This window comes from Emydura macquarii, unplaced genomic scaffold (genome assembly GCF_026122565.2).
Source record: "Emydura macquarii macquarii isolate MOO-44397 ecotype Brisbane River unplaced genomic scaffold, CSIRO-AGI_Emac_v2 contig_2184, whole genome shotgun sequence".
Lineage (NCBI taxonomy): Eukaryota > Metazoa > Chordata > Testudines > Chelidae > Emydura > Emydura macquarii.
The window spans coordinates 1,899,712-1,916,326 of record NW_027132321.1 but is presented as its reverse complement, the minus strand read 5'-3'; the positions used below and the strand labels follow the sequence as shown (position 1 = coordinate 1,916,326).

The 16,615-nt window shown below is 46.5% G+C and overlaps 1 long non-coding RNA gene across 1 annotated transcript in view; it reads right to left on the bottom strand.

Annotated features, from left to right (window-relative positions):
* Positions 1–1,047: 1,047 nt before the first annotated feature.
* Positions 1,048–16,615, bottom strand: part of LOC137160293 (uncharacterized) — a 42,561-nt gene continuing 26,993 nt past the window's right edge. Inside the window, exon 5 of the long non-coding RNA XR_010921832.1 lies at positions 1,048–1,326. This is a non-coding gene — a long non-coding RNA (uncharacterized lncRNA). The remainder of the gene's footprint in view (positions 1,327–16,615) is intronic.

Here is a 16,615-nt window from a genome sequence, read left to right as displayed (position 1 = left end):
TCTCGCTCTGTGGGAGTTCCTTATCTGTCCGTCACGTACTGGGCTTATAAATCTCCTGGCACTATGTGTAACAGAATTAAAGGGTGTGTCATGCATGCTCCATCTGTCAGGTAAAGGCCTGTAAAAGGCAAGGGAAAGGCCAAATAATTCAGTTATCGTGTGTTCCCAGCAGTCTTGGACGTGCAGCATAAAGCAGTTTTATACACTGTACAGCAGGCCTGTTAGGAAACAGAATCATCCATTGCCTCATGAAATATGAATGAAGATGGGAAGACAATGTTTAGCACTTAAACCATGACACAGAGAATCAGGACTCCTGGGTTCTGCCTGTGGCTCATGGGGTCACCTGGGGTCTCTCATTTAACCTCTTGAACCTCCGTTTTACATCTGTAAAATGGCTATCACAGGGCCCACACACCGTTCTCCTGTGCACCAGTTTCAGGTCATTCTGACCCAATGAAATTATTCTCTATTTACACCAATATAGTTGAGAGCAGAATTTTTTGCATTCCTCTCAGCTGAGGCAAATACCAAAAAGGAGCCACCCCAGCAATAGCTATTCCAGAGAAGAAGAATGATTTTCTATTCTGGCTGATGGCTATTTATGTATTTATCTGTGAGGTAGGAAAGTAGCATTATCAGCATTTTTAATAAATACATTTTACAGAGGGGAAACTGAGGCAAAGAGAGGTTAAGTCAGACCCTCAAAAGTATTTAGGACTGATTTCAATGGGAATTAGGTACCTAAATGCCTTTGACCATCAGGCCAAAGTGACTTACCCAAGGCAAGAGAGTCTGCGGCAGGGCCAGAGATCAAACCCAGATCTCCTGAGCCCCTGTCCTGCGAATCAGCCGCAAGGTCATCTTTCCTCAGCACTTCGGAGCTGGGGATCTAAAAGCCAGCTTGTGTCCCTACGTGGTGATGTTCTGGTGGAGCTGGTGGGAGAATGAGAATACAACTGGGTGTCTGTTTAGGGAGCCGCAATTGAATGTGCACCACAATTCAGTGGGGATGAAAGAGCAGCAATTTGTAAACTGATGTTTTCTCCAATCATCTTTTTATTTTTCTAAGCAGTTCTTGGCTTACTTGGCCGGCTGCACAGAGCCAGGCAATGGGGCCTAGGAGTTGATTTACAGACTGTCACGTGAAGGAGCTAGAACCAGAACAAGAGGAACAGATTAGAGAGAGAATATCGAGTTGCTGGCTGCTGTTCCCTGGAGAATTCCAAGCTGCAACAAATGAGCTGGTCCTAGTCAGGGTGGCATTCCCAGCCGAGGTTGCTCAACGGGGATATCCCCTGCAGGTCTGGTTCCTTCTGTTTTATCCTGCAGAACAGGGCACCCAGTGAGTTCATAGCACTGGGAACGTGGCTGTAAGATACTGGTAACATTCCAGTTCAGATTTCAACCATCCCAAAGAGAATCCTGCTCTGAACGGGGCTCACGTGTATTTTGTGAAGCAAGGGCTCCTCCTGTCAATGTTTTATGGCTCTTGTAACAAAATCCAGCACATGCACATACAGCTAAGTTCAGCTTCCTTTGTGTCCGACAACAAGCACCATCTCCACAGTTAGAGCTCATTGTGTTGGAGTCCTACAGGCAGCCAGCTCCTACTTTCAGTTACATTAGCATAAATCTACTGTGATGCCGCTCAGGTTACGCTAGATTTACAGGGGTAGAACAGTAGAATCTGGCTTATCTGCAGGCTCTCACTCCACACTAAAATCTATTTCGCTCATGATTTCTCATTTTATTTTCAAATTAGAAGTGTTTTTTTTAGCAGGAGCCATGCTATATCTAAACCAGCCCAGCTCTGTAAATGGCTCTGAACCCTGGGACGTAGAACCTAGCTTTTACCTCTAGGTCACATGGGCCAATCTGTCCAGGCCAGTCAATAGGGCCTGCTCAGTTACCTCTGTGAAATTAGGTAGTAGCCACATCTCCACCCCTCAGGAACAAACGCCACCTTCACGAAAAGCACCCTCAAAACTGGCTCTAACCTATAGAGGCCAATAATTCCACTCTCTCATCCAGAGACGGTTCTAGCATGTCAGGACGGACATTAGTGGAGAGGGAAGTACTACAGAAAAGGGGGAGCAGATTGTTGTGAGGATAGGGGAACTCTATGTACAGAGTATAAATTCTGGTTGATGTTACAAAGTTATTATAGTATTGTTGTTCCAAGAAATGCCTCTGCCTGGATGTGGAATCCATTTGCTGATGGGAGCTGTAACATGTATTCACCAGCCCAGGGCCAACAGAGAGTCATTAACCTTGAAAACTGTGCTTTGACTGAACGGGTAAGGTAGAGGTTGCCCCAAGGGAGGAAACCAAGTTCCTCTATGGGGGGCTGGTGCACAGGGGGAGTAGAAAATCACCAGCAGAATGAAGAAAACCAGATATGGGTGGGGTGGGGCAAGGGGGACATATAAACTCCAGCAACCCACACTGCAGGACACAGGCAGCTTTGGGCAGGAGAGGGAAAGAGAAGGGCATGCCTTCATAGCACAGAAATCGAGTTTAATTGTAGAACCAGCCAATCAGAGCAAGCAAGACTCCATGATGCTGAAGAGAAGCCATGAGTTGCCAGGGGAAGATCCTGGGCACCCTAGGGTACACTGCCCAAGCCCAGAGAAACCTCCCCGGTGGTGAGAAAACGGCAGCAAGGAAATGCAGGCACGTGTGTTTATTCTGTCCAGACCTAACTGAAGAGCAGAGGTGTTTAGAATCCCAGGCCCTGTCTGCCTGTCAGCTTTCGTTATCACGTGGCCGTGAAGAGTTAAACTGCCAACCCAGAGCGCGCAGAGGGCTGGAGCTGTGGGAGATGGTGTGTTTAAGTCTAAGAAGACAGCAGTGGGGGCAGGAGCTGGGCCGCAGGGTCACCTCTCTCAGGAGAGGTACCACACAGAGGATCTGTACCCCAAGCGTGTGCCTAGACCCCAGCCGGGCACACTGCCTGCAGTCCGCTCAGACGCAGCAGGCTTAAAGAGTACAAAAAGCCCAGGGAGGTGGGGGCCAAACACAACAGCTTGGAGAGCATCTAGGCAGGCGGGAGCTCTCCCAGGGCTGCAGGCGGGACGGGGTAGGCATAAACCAAGTAAACCCGAGGGTGAAATATTAACTCTCTAGTGACACTTCCTCCTCCTCACAGGCACTGGTCCCTTAAAAAAACCCAAACAAAACAATCCATTTTTTCATGCACACCTCACCAGCCAATGATTTCTAGCTCCTTGCACCGGCTGTATTAGCCATCCCAGGGTGGGCAGCAGCCTGCCAGGAGTGGGCAAGTAGGTGCTGAGCATTGATAGCAATGGGAACTGACCTCAAGCTGGGGCTTCTAGGTTTGGACTCATACTAAGTCTGCAAGGTTAGCTAATGGTTCCCAAATCAGTAGCTGCCCGCTGGTACAGGTGGCGGTCAGTAAAACTGGACAGTCTAGGGTGGGCTTGTTTAAAAACAACTAGTTGCAAAAAGCGTTCTAGGGAACTGATGCAGAGATCCGAAACATCGACAGCTGAGCAAAATCCTCCACGCCTCTTTGCTCCACAGTCCAGCTGTAGTGGGAAAACCTGTCAGTGGAGGCGGAGAAGCTCTTCTGAATAAAGCAGGGCTCTCTAGCAGGCCGTCACCTCTTGTTTCATAACTGACTGATGAGAAGAATATGCTTTGCACAGGAAGGGTGTATGAGCCACAGGCCCTCTCTTGAGCCTTATAAACTGACACAATTGTTTATAATGTTCTTAAGAGCCATTGCATGATGAGAATGCTCTGATAGGGGAAAGTTACTTGTTTTTTTAAAGATGAAGTTACAAAATAGCAAGTTTTTTAAAAATGATTTTCCCCCTCGTGTGTTGACCTTCCTCCTACTCCTTTATTGATAATGATCTATTGTTCCCAGAGTGCTGTAGGCACTGAAAACAAAGATATTAAACCAACATCAAGAATAAACCCCTGACCGTGGCCCACTTGCAATTTGATTTCAGTTGGTAGGAACTCATGCACTGAGGGCGCTGCTAATCATGCGGCTCATCTGTTGGGCACATCCTCCTCCCCCCTCGCCCCACCCCCCCATTTTATATTTCACTTTTAAAGTTTTTCAGGGCAGACCCCCTCTGATTGTGTTTGTGTAATACCTAGCAACCAAGGGCTGGGCTGCTGTGTGCTACTGCAATACATGTCATAGCACCAAGGCAAATGTAATGTTAAAGGGGAAATAGGAAAGCCTAGGATAGACAGATGCTCAGAAGAAGGGAGGTTTTGAGTGCACAGGGACTAGGCATCTCTTGCAAGCCTAAAGGACAGCATGGCTGGAGCTGTGAAGCGAGAAGATAGAGAGAGGTGAGCCAGGAGATGAGGTTGGATGAAACAGAAGGAGTAGCAGGAGAAGAGAGAGTTTTGCATTGTAAATGGGAAAAGAACAACAGGTTTAGGAGAAAGGAGGAAGCCAGTGCAGGAGCTGCAAAGGAGATGTATGTCAGAGCTAGAGACTGTAATAAAGATGGAACTTAAAGGAATTTCTCTTCCCTTCCTTTCCACCAGCAGTTGGAAGCAGCCTACAGAACTCAGGGGCCTGTCAAAAGGTTATCATTTTTCATTAAGTTCTAGAGGGCTTTTCATAAAGGGCATATGAGGGCGAGAGCAGCATGTTAGAAAAACCTGTTGTATAGTTCATTTCTTCCGTCTACCGTACCTCGGCATGCTGCTCCGGAGGAGAGTCACATTTTAAGTCATTAGACTGCACCGCAGCCCTGGGCCCTAGGACCACATAATTCAAAGGAGGCAGGCGGTCACTTTCAGACTGCTGTTTTGATACATTCAACAGCAAGCTCCGTACAGCAAGGTAAGGGGAAAACTACAGGCCCATTGCTCAACTGTAAATAAGGCCATGGGCCTGGTGCTCATTTCTCTTTCACCTATCCCAAACTGTCGTTCTACAAAGTGTTACATTTAAAGACGTTTTCAGATGTAAAAGCATCACCCACAATTTCACACAAGGGGTTCTACAGTGAGCACCCCAGAGAACCAGTGCTCCTTTTAGCCCAGGGTGCTGCAGAGTTGGTCTGGGCTGGCGAAAGATGAATTGACTAATGTCGGATGAGTAATAGTTTATTGTCCAGCCACATTAAACTCTCTCTAAAAGCTGGATTTAAGTGGAGGCTTTAATGGTTCTCAACTGACCAAAAACCACTCTGAACTTTCTGGGAAAGCTGCTTGGATTAAGAATGTTGAAAGTTAAAAGTTGTTGACCTGCTGGATAAAACCACTCCTCTGTGTACGTTTCGGATGCCGGGGGGAGGGGGATCTTTTAGTGGAAACAACCTATCCCAGAGCTGCCACTTCACAGAGGACTGAGTGATCACGGAGTTGCTCATATCAAGCAAAACAAAACAAAAAAAACTGTTACAGAGCAAGTTGAAAACAGCTAGATATTAACATCATGTAACAAAAGTGTGAGGAGCCTACTGCTGTCTAGGATGCTAGAGGACTTGTCTGAAGGCATGTGGGAAAGTTACTCTAGTCTTAGGATCCAGAGCTTTGCTCAGCAACCTTAGGGTTTAGAAGGGGAAGCTAGTCTCGGGGGAGGGAGGGAGGCGCTAGGGGTGGGGCTCTTTTGGCCAACGTTCTGCATTCACCTTCCCTCCCTCCCCAGGAAAGAAAAACCTGATCAAGGGGGGAAGGGAGAAGAGACCACCTCGCTATGAAGTCCTCAAGGCATCTCAGCACGAACAAGCGGTGAACCTTGGACATACAAAACCCGGGAATGGATGGAGACTGGATTCATAAAATGAAATCAGTGCTATAAGTGGTGCTAGCATCTCCATGGCAGCCCCTGTACAGGTATAATGTGGGCGCAGCGTGGGCCAGTTGTAAAGAGTCTCTGCTGTACAGACTTGGCTCCTGAGAACTAGGCAGAGGTTCCTGTACTTTTTATATAGCAGTGAAGAGCTGCTGGGTGATAACTGCTGGGTGCTATCAGTGGAAACAATTAGCAGTTAAATTCTGTCCCATTCCCGCCTCTCCTGGCACTTGGCGTTCGAGAGGAACTGAACAGGACACTAGCAAAATGACTCTAGAAGTGCAGGGTTGAACAGAGAATGATGCCCGTCCCGCAGGTTCTTTGGAAACCAGCCTCCACAGTTCTAGCATAGGGATAAAATCCTGTATTCTGTTAGAGACGATTATCAAAAAACCTATAGAAAGATTATTAAATTCTAGGGGACTTGTCCTTAAGAACTAAGGTGGCAAGGTCCCAGGCATGGAGTCAGTTTTCACCTGATAAGAACTTTGAACCCCCCTCCCTCCCACCTACTTACTTACATGGATGGCTCCATTGGCCTGAAGTGCCCAGGGTTATACATCTTACATTTTCCCCTTACCAGAACCTGTCAGGGGCAATGGCTTTGCTGTAACTCAGAAAGGTAGGTCATCTAGTTCTGTAGCTCATTTAGCAACACATTCCCACTCACCCTGCAGCTACAAAACCCTCCCTCACCCCCTATTTGTATTGTGCACCACTTGTATTTATTGCCTTGCAGAACAGGACTTCTAATTAGTTCCCTCTTTGTGTACTATACCTCACCTTGTCTGGGCTGTTTAATACTGGACATGGTTTGATTATATGCATATTACGTGGGGAGGGAAAGGAGTGAGAGAAGAAAGGCATTGTGCTCCTAACCCCTCCAATGCTTTGAGCTGTTCTCTCTGCCGAAGAGCCAGCCAGCATGGGGTGCAGCCAGGCAGCATAATAAAGGGAGGCTGACAAAGCCCTAAGAGGGGATCAAACCCAAAGCTTCCATCAGCCCTAGAGAATACAAGAGGTTGGTGCCATATAATAGATGGCTTGCGGCTGCCTTCATGCCTTCTGGTGTGACAGGTGTGTAAGCCCAGCCCCCTAGCACTCGGGGAAGAGACTGGCCAGAGAAGAGAAGCAAGCAGCCGGGGATAAAAGCAAAGCCACACTGAATTCCATGATCTGTGGATTGATGGTTAAGACTGTGGCACTCTCCCTTGCACAAGTCAGCTGAGCTGTTTGGAAGAGGCAGCCGTGTTCACCTAAGACCCGGCACAACACCCCACCTGGCTGGCCAAGAGCGAATTACACACGTCTGCAACGCAGCCTGCGACCTTCGAAGGGCCAGGTCAGACACACAGGGACACCGAGCCAAAGCTCTAACCGACACAGGCACCTTCAGCATTTAAGTATTTCCTTTCACATCAACCCTGACAATTTCAGTCAGCTCCCAGCTCAGCAGCATCCGTCACTGGTGCAGACAAGCCTCATCTTCTGCCTCAGGAACAAAGTGCTTGTCTAGCTGATTCAGTTGTGACCCCTCCGCACCCAGCTGAATCCAGGTCCTAGGATGGCAACTCTGCCAAAGCATTAAGTCCAGTGAGGCAAGATCAGAGCCCATTTTGGTTAAATCCTTATCCCCTTGCACTATGTATGGTATTTGACAAGAACAACAGACGACAGGACATGGCCAGAGCTGCACAAAACCACTGTAATCCCAAATATTCGTCGAGATTTCTCTCCCCTCCCCCCCCACCAATATTCATATACATGATCAGGCAAAATCTAGGGGGTCCTTCAAGGTTTCATGACAGCTGTAACACGAGAAGGGGTTGTTAGCACTGGAGTCCTAACAGCTTCCATATTTATATATAATCACCCCAGAGGTGGGTGCAGCATTTCCCAAAGTAAATCTTCTTGCATCCAATTTGGACCATCGATTTCTAACCAGCACTTTGGGAACCATGTTGTTGGGTGCTATGCAACTACAAGAGAGCAACAGGGGAATATATCGTAATCGCTAGATAGAGGGGCAAGTGGTCATCAGCATAAAATCATCTTCACCACACTCATTTGCCACCCACACATAAATCACTTGACACCCATTAGGGCAAAGCAGAGCTGAGGAAAGTTGCCAGATGAGATCAGGGCCTCACAGGGGCAGGTGCTACACGTATCTATAGGAAGGGACAGCATCTGCCTCAAACAGTTTACAGTCTAAACAACCCAAAGGGGTTAGGTGAACCGAAGGCCCAGAATAGGGAAACTACTTGCCCAGGTCAGTCGTAGAACTAGGAATAGGTCCCAGCTCTCCTGATTCCCAGTCCAATGCCCTACCCACTAGAATGGGGCCCTGAGCTCAGCGAGAGAGACTACCAGAATATGAATAGTAAGTAACAACAAGAATAAATAACATGCTGATTCCAGCTGGTGCACCCCAGCCTGTTTTTCAGGCCCACACAGTAAGTGCTATGAATCACGTCTGCAGGAACTGAGACAATCCAATATTTAGCACATGGACAAAGGTTTTAAAGCCCAGCTATAGGAAGGTTTGATGGTGTTTTCTCTGCCTAGTAAACGCCCAGGGAGCCAAAAAGGAAAAAACACCACAGGCCGAGCATCATGTGTCTGACATTTGGCTTTTTAGCCATATGATGCTGGTCTAACAGCTCATAGGGCAAAGGTTAAGCTCTCCAGTTCCTCTTCTTGATCTGAGTCTATCACATTATTTCCATGTTGTTGGACACAAAAATCTCTGAATTATCAGGGGTGAAGAGACTAATCACTTTCCCAGCCACTCCCAGGGTCAGCTGTGTATCACTTGGAACAGAACCGCACCCATTTTACTCAGCCTGAGAGTTCAGAAGGGTAAGAAAGGACTTCAGGCCACAAGGCTGATGTCCTGAAAAGTGGGCGAAGAAGAGAGCAAGTGCTCTTGGAATTTCCAAGCTGTGGCAGCCAACCTGCTAAAAACATTGGCTCCCTTCGTGCCACTGGCTGTGTCAGAGCTGGGCGCAAGTGGCTAGAGAAAGGCTCCCGAGTGGTGTAACAGTGGTTCTCCACCTTTCCAGATCACTGTACCCCTTTCAGGAGTCTGATTTGTCTTGCATACCCCACGTTTCACCTCACTTAAAAAGACTATTACCAATTCAGACATAAAAATACAGAAGTGTCACAGCACACCATTGCTGAACAATTGCTCACTTTCTCATTTTTACCATTTAATTATAAAATAAATCAAGTAGAATATAAATGCTGCACTTATATTTCAGTGTACAGTATATAAAGCAACATAAACAAGTCAGTCTGTATGAATTTTAGTTGGTACTGACTTCACTAGTGCTTTTTATGCAGCCTGTTGTAAAACTAGGCAAATATCTAAATGAGTTGATGTACCCCCTGGAAGACCTCTGCGTATCCCAGGGGTACACGTACCCCTGGTTGAGAAACACTGATGTAGCAGCCTACCACTTTCAGCACCCTGGCAGAGACCTTTACCACTGAGCTAAGGAACAACTTCCTTGGCCGATAGAAGTAATAGGCCAACATCCTCCATTGGGTAAGGCACTAAAAACAGATGCCGCTCACGCTACATCTATGCTACACTTTGCAGGAGCTGCAACAAGGTTGCCCTTTGAAGACCTTAACTACACCTTCTCTGCCCCATAGGTCTAGAGTTGATGAACAAGCTATGTCTGACCCATAAAACTTGGGGAGATTATGCACAAAAAAGGAATAAGACAATAGTGTGGGTCCTTGTAACAATTGTCTTCAACCTCATCATCCACGTCTCTCCCAAGATATTGCCATCATCCTGGCCTGATCCATCGCTATGGGGCAGGAAGCTCTGTTTTTGCTACTTAGAACTCATTTCTTTCTTGAATCTTTTTTCCTTTTTCAAGGATTGTTTCATTTGAGTTTCTGGAACGTTGCAATTCCAACATGGAATTCAATGCTTGGCCCCAGCAATCTTCATTGTGATACAGGTGGCTGAATTCTCAGAAAACTCAGCATCCAACACGCTGAGTTCTTTTGAAAGTCTTGCCCCTCGTGCCATTCTTCCCTCCACCTGCATGCATTCATCCCCACCAGCTAGTTCTACCTGTGATGCCTGGTTCTGTACCTGTGCCTAGGCTTGCACTTCAGTGAGTCTGTCTCTTCAAAGAGTAAGGCCGAGCTCTTAATTTCGGAGTCTTCTTGAGCTTTACTGTGGCTGGTTCAAAAACCAGAGTGAACTTCCTTCTGCGTCACTCTTGGTTAGTAGAGACGGTAAAAAAAAAAAATATAAAGTTTCAACATGGATAATTACCTCATTTTAATCTACATTTGTAATTTCAACAAAAGGTCCAAATTATTCTCTAACACCTATTGAGCTCCTTGAAACATTTTGGAATTTCAACATACACATTTCAAATTAGGACAAAACAAAGGATGAAATTTTCACCAGAATGATAGGGGTCCCCCCCCCCCGGGTTTGACTAGTTTAGTGTTATATGAGAAGGTTTTTCAGTAGATTCATAGAGTTCAAGGCAGAAGATTAATCCTAGCCGGACTTCCTGCAAACAGTTTACAGAATTTCATTTATTCCTGGACTGAGTCCAATCATTTGTGTTTGGTAATAAAGGAAAGAGGCTACAGCTAAGCCAAAGGCCTGCTGTAAGAATAAGCTAACAGGTTGGTGTAAGAGGCATCTGTGCCACGTAACTGAAGTGAATTTGCTGCTAGAGTTCACACAGCAAAAGAGGGCCAGACTGTCTCAAGTAGAGAATCTTTGTCTTTTTTGGAACAGCGTCTTCCTTTAGAAGTCCCACATCTCCATTAATAGAATATACTGTAACCCACCCCCCCACCCCCCCATGTCCACTTTCTTCCTTGCCACTTCAATATTCAGGCTCAGTGGTTTGTCTTCTTCCAAAACTTGTGAATGTATGCCAGGCTCTCACGGAAGTTGGTCTCTCTATAGGTCTGGACTGAAGATGACCAAAGGGAAGGCCAATCATCATTGCAAGGGTCATCCTACCAGTGTAACTCTCAGGTCGCTGTTGGACATGTCCATACCAACGTAGCCTAGCCTCCCCTCAACTAATTTTCAACTGGGGCAACCTGCATTAGGAAACAAAATGAGGTGGAGAGGGGCCTATCACAATGTGTCCAACCATTTGACCATCTCAACATCTTCATTTGCATGGTGGAGTATCCCGATTTCTTTTCCTCATAGCTGGCCACATGTCTGTTTTGTACATTAAGGTGGGTCAAAGTACTATTTTACACACACAAAACCTTTTAACTTTATGGGCATCTTATCACAGAAAACTGGGTCAGCTCCCACCCTCTGCACCAAGCAGCTTTGGTACAAAGCCTGTCATCACTCCAGAGACCACCATTCATCGTAGGTATTTAAATGCCTTCACTCCAAGCTCTCTGCCCGTCACATCCTCTATGGTGAGTCCTCCTCCCTCAGATAGCAAAGCCTCGGTCTTACCGAACGTTCACTCTAAGTACCGCCTGCTCAAAATTCTGTTGCCACTGTTCCAAGTTGGTTTTGCAGGGTCCCCCAAGCCTCCGCACACATCACTAAGCCATCATCAAATAGCATATTCCAAAGTGGCTTGCTTTGTGTGTTTGACTTATCACATCTTAAAACAGCAACAAGCCAAAAAGGTCTTAAAGCTAACCCCTGGTGCAGGCAGACTTTACTGGAAATTCTCTGCTGTAGCCCTGGTTGATTTTGACCACAGTGGTCACGCTTTCATCATGCGTGTCCTGGATAAGATGGACCTATCCTTCCAACACAGCTTTCCATTGCAAATGCCACCAAACTCATTCTCTTGATACACAATCTTATACCTTCGCCATGCCCACAAATCCATGCCTAGTTGCCATCTCTGCTCTGAACTTCTCCATGAGGGTTTGTAGAGCAAACAGGGCATCAAATGTACTCCTTTTCAGCATAAATCCATACTGACCCTTCAAAGTTTCAAGAGTTCCACATGACTGCTTTTCAATAATCTTCTCGCATACTTTCATAGCATGAGACATCCCTGTAACTGGGCAACAGTTAACATGCAGTGCAATATCTTCTATGTTTCAAAAAAATGGGCGCCACAAAGCTTCTACCCCATTCATCTGCACTCTCTCTTTCCTAAGAATATAATTAAACAGCCCTGTAAAATACTTCAAGTCTTCCTTTCCCAGGTACTTCAGTGCATCCATCAGTACTTCATCTGGCCCAGGATCCATTGGTAAAAAGATGTCAATATGGGATGTGTGTCCTCCACTAGCGTAAGTTATCAGGTGACTTTCCTTCTTCTGAAAGTATTTGCAATCACCACATTCAGCACCAGTCAAGTCTGCAGGATTGTTTCCCCCCAGTTTATGGTTCCAATGTCATGTCCTCCATGGACAGTTCCATATCCAGTCTTTGTAATTCCCCTACCCCTCCATTCACATCTCCTTATTCCAGGATCATCCATCCCCTTCACACCAGCATCCAGCTTCCTCCCTGCATCACCACCTCCCAATGGTGTTTTCATCTTTCCAGCCCCAAAGTTCGACTCCAGAGGCCTGTCATACTTTGGAAAGCAACCAAAACATTGGTGCTTCTTCGATGTGCCTCAAACATTTTGACGCTTGCTCGTTGCTAGATTTTACCTGTTCACGTGTAAGTAGCACCAGCTGTAGGAAGTCTTCCTCATTGTGCCCACCTGGTGATTGCATCAAGCGAGTGACTGTCCCCCTCGATGCACCATCACACAGAAGCCACCGAGAGCTGTAAATTGTCAGCTAATGTTCAGCCAAACTCTCATGGCATCTGCTAACTTTCTGCATCATACACGGAAGCTACAGAGGCAGGTGGCCACCAGCCTCATTCTCACCTCCTTGCTCTGCTAATGGCCCAAATGTAACAGTGCATGGTCGCTCCCACTCTGCAGCTGATGGGTGTATACGGCGCTGCTTGGCAAATGGGTTTGTATAGCCATTACCAACTAATGAAATGTAACTGGCTGACAACAGGCTAAAGTGCTGCCAAAATCCAACATGCGGCCTGCAGATGTCCCTGAGAGCAGCAAACCCTTTTGGAAGGTTAGCACAGTAGAAAAGGTTACCCTAAAATTTGATACAGATGCTGCTCTTGCCATTTGAAAGCCATTTTATCTGTGGCTTTTCTCTTCTCGCAGAGAGAAAAGCATAAATTCAGTTTCAAACTCAGGCCATTAACATCCTCTTCTGGTTCAAATTACATGACTAGGGTTGGTTTTTATTTGTTGCAATTTTGTCTTGTACCTGAGGGCATTTGAGGGGAAAGCGTTAATCTATCATGAACTCAAACTGTAGCATACAATTAGCTGAACTGTCATCCAATTCTTCTTGCAAGGTTAAAGTGGGATCAAATGAAGCTAATTCTGCTCATTTTTTTTTTTTTTTTTTTTTTACTAGTTTAGCCAACAGTAAATGACTGCCAGTGCATTCCCATAAGTGGTCAAATGGATCAAGGGTAGGGGGAGCATCCAGGACTCTAACCTCAAAATAGTGAGGGCTTGATCCTGCTCCTATTGAAGTCAGGGGGAAAGCTGCCATTGGCAGCCGTGGGGCAGGATCAGACAGTGAGCTTTAATGCAGCTGCCCTTGCAAACTTTCACCTCTCTTTTGAGAGCAGCTGCCAGGGAGCAGTTGCCTGTAGAGAACAGCTAATGAATTTCACCAACAGAGCAATTTGAGAGACTTTGTGAGAAAGATCCCACGGCAAGCCGAGAACAGCCTCAACCCCTGCGAACAAACGTGTGGTTTTTTGGTTAATCCAATTGTGCAATGTAAAAGAGAACGGATGATTAAAACATGTTATTTATTTCCAGAGCCAGCGGCAAAGGCCTTGCGTATGTTTTTTGTTTTTAAATGTGGGTTGACTTCAGAGAAGATGTTTTTGTTGAGAAGTATTTAGAGAAGTTGGTTAACCTCGCAGCTAACCAAACAGCTAATTAATGTTGAAAACTTAAGACCACTCATTCATTATCAGCTTTAGTCATGGAAGAGAGAGTGTGGGAATGCCCAGAAAAGGAAAGTCCAACTGCAGACTATTAACGTCTCCTTTCACGTAAGGGTACTCAAGTTAACATCTAAACCAGAACTAGAGATTGGAAGTGTTCAGTGCATTTCTTCTGCTGGGAGCAGGATGGCTGCCCCCGTGTATTCTCCAGTCTTCATGACAAAGTGGGTCTTCCACAACAACTCCCCTTGAGTAACTAGTCTCAAATCTAAAAGGAAAGATGGGCCAAGGGTCAGGGCATTAGCCTAGGGTTTAGGTGATCTGGGTTCAAGTCTGCACTTCACCACAATGGACACATTTACACTTCAGCTGGGAGAGTGCTTCCTATTCAAGCTAGCATGCTAAACATAGCAACATCGGAGGTAACACAGATGGGCACTCGGGTTTGTCGCCTGTGTGCAAGCCTTCCCCAAACTCCTTGGGTACTTACTCCGGCTGCTAGCCTGAGCTGCCACCCACATGACCCCGGCTACACTGCTGTTGTGAGCCGTGCGAATGCGTGGCTGTCTAGCAGAGCGCGACATTACACTCCCAGGTGCAGTGTACGTGCCCCCGATTCCCGGGTGACTTAAAGCCTGATGAGAGATGGGAACCTAAAGATGGTTTTAAAATCTGGGCCCATGTTCCCCACGTGTGCAAAAGGGATGACAGCACTGCCCTGCCACACAGAGATGATGAGGGCAAATATATTTAAGATGGGGAGGTACGGTGGTGATGGGGGCCCGAAGCACCTTAGATAGACCTGAGTTTACTATTTAGAAGCTGGTCCCGATAGTCAGCCTAAACTTTCCTTACATCTCATTACTCTATGTTCAGATTCTTTGTCCCATCCTCCCTCTTGCGCCTCGATGTTCACGCCATTCCAATACACACACCCCCACCCCCGATTAGCTGCCATCTTCAGTCATGTGCACAAAGAGTTCAAAGACAGGCTGTTCCTGAAAGGAAGGATGCAAGCAACTTGTACAGGGGCCAAGGCTGCAATGGCTTCTTAAAATGATTACATTCCCTTTAGTTTTCCTAATACAGTCACGTTATTCTGAAGGGTCAGTTCACGGCTGTTGCTGCATGCCAAGGAAAGCCCATCAGCGTTGCTGGGAGCAGCACAAGTGCTGAGGGGATAACAGATGCTTTCGTATGAAGTCATCTGCCTGCCTGCTCAGTGGAGTGGTTTGCCAAACTCTCGCCAGAGGCTTAGAGGATCCTGCTTCTTTGCATGCAACTGCTTCTTCTTTCTCCCCCTCCCCCCCACCATTCCTGCACATACATTAATACCTGGCGGTTAACACAGCTTCCCTTCCTGACGCTGTTGTCTCTTCCATCCTGCCCGGACATGTCTCTGCAGCACACTCCAGTGTCCTAGCCTCTCCCACGAAGATCCCAGATGAATGAAATGTCATGGCCGCGTCTCACCTAGCCTGCTGTTAAACTGCTAGTGGTAGTGCAGGCTACCTCTCCGCAGAATAGAAACAAGGACCTCCTTGAGGAAGAGAGCTAGATTTCAGTCTGCCTTTTCATCCCCAGATGACCAGTTTTCTCCTCATACAAAAATACTATGCTCTTCGACCACCACTAAAATTAATTCATTTCATGGGATTGGACTAAACCACTTTTGAACCCCAGCTATAGAAAAGCTTTGAGCAAAAAATCACTCAGCAAAAAAAGGATGCTCTGTGGCCATGTTTCCCTGTCCATGTCCCCTGGAATGTCACCATCTCAACCTGAGGCTGAGGACCATGCTGTGCTGCATCCACCGGAGTCTCCAGTGATGAAGTCAACCTACAGCACCATTTCCCCAGTGGTGTCCATGCTGCCATGCCGTTCCTTGTGTGATTACATCTCTCCAAAGCTAGCATTTAAGATATACCTGAAGAAAGCAAAAAGCCATCATCAATTTGCTGCACTCCCTGTCAATCCCCTCTGTTGCTATGTTGGCGAAAGCCACACTGGCATTTGCTTCTCATGGTGAGCTTTCCTTAGCTTCAAAAAAAGCAGCTTGCTTTAAAATCCCAACTCACGCAGCAGCCTGTTACCTGGCTTAGCACAGCCAAACAGAGCGTCCTTCATGCTGGCAAAAGAAAAGCAAATTAGAAAACCAAAACCCTAACGAACCCAACCCAGCAATCGCTTCCCCACGCATCCCCTGAGGGCTTCTCAAGACTGACGTATGCTTTTGCCAGTATCGGTTTACTTGGTCTCACTGCAGCCCTAACGTTCTTGAGAGAGAACAGAGGGCTTCAAACTTTAACTCTGCTATCTCCATTGACTTGCTTTGAACTTGGAAGTTCTTCAGAGCCAGAGCTCCTTGCTCTGCCTTGTAGAAGAAAAGCACTGAGGAGCCTGGTTAAAGTTCTCAAGGCCAAAATTACAGCCAAAGATTCTTTTCCTACCTTGCTAATAACCTAGTCTGGTGCTTCATCAGCACCCTGGAGAATAAATAGCTATCTGAATCGGGACCTTGGCATTGGCTCCCACACGGCTCAATTCTACCCTTAGTTATATAGATAAGGTCAGAGATTGTCCTGTGGTGTTAAATCACTGTTAAAGAACCTCCAAAAGGTCAGAGACTTGGCCTGGGATAGAGAAACAATCATCTTTTCAGTGCAGCCCTGGAACATCTACAGACATAAGGATTACTCATGTTCCCATTGAAGTCAATGGAAAGCCTTGATCAGGTTTAATTCAAGTTAGGCCCAATGGGGAAAGTTCAGATGGGGTTTGCATTTTGGCAGAGTCATTTCAGGCTGGATTTTGGATGATGGTTTGGGCTGGGTTTGCTT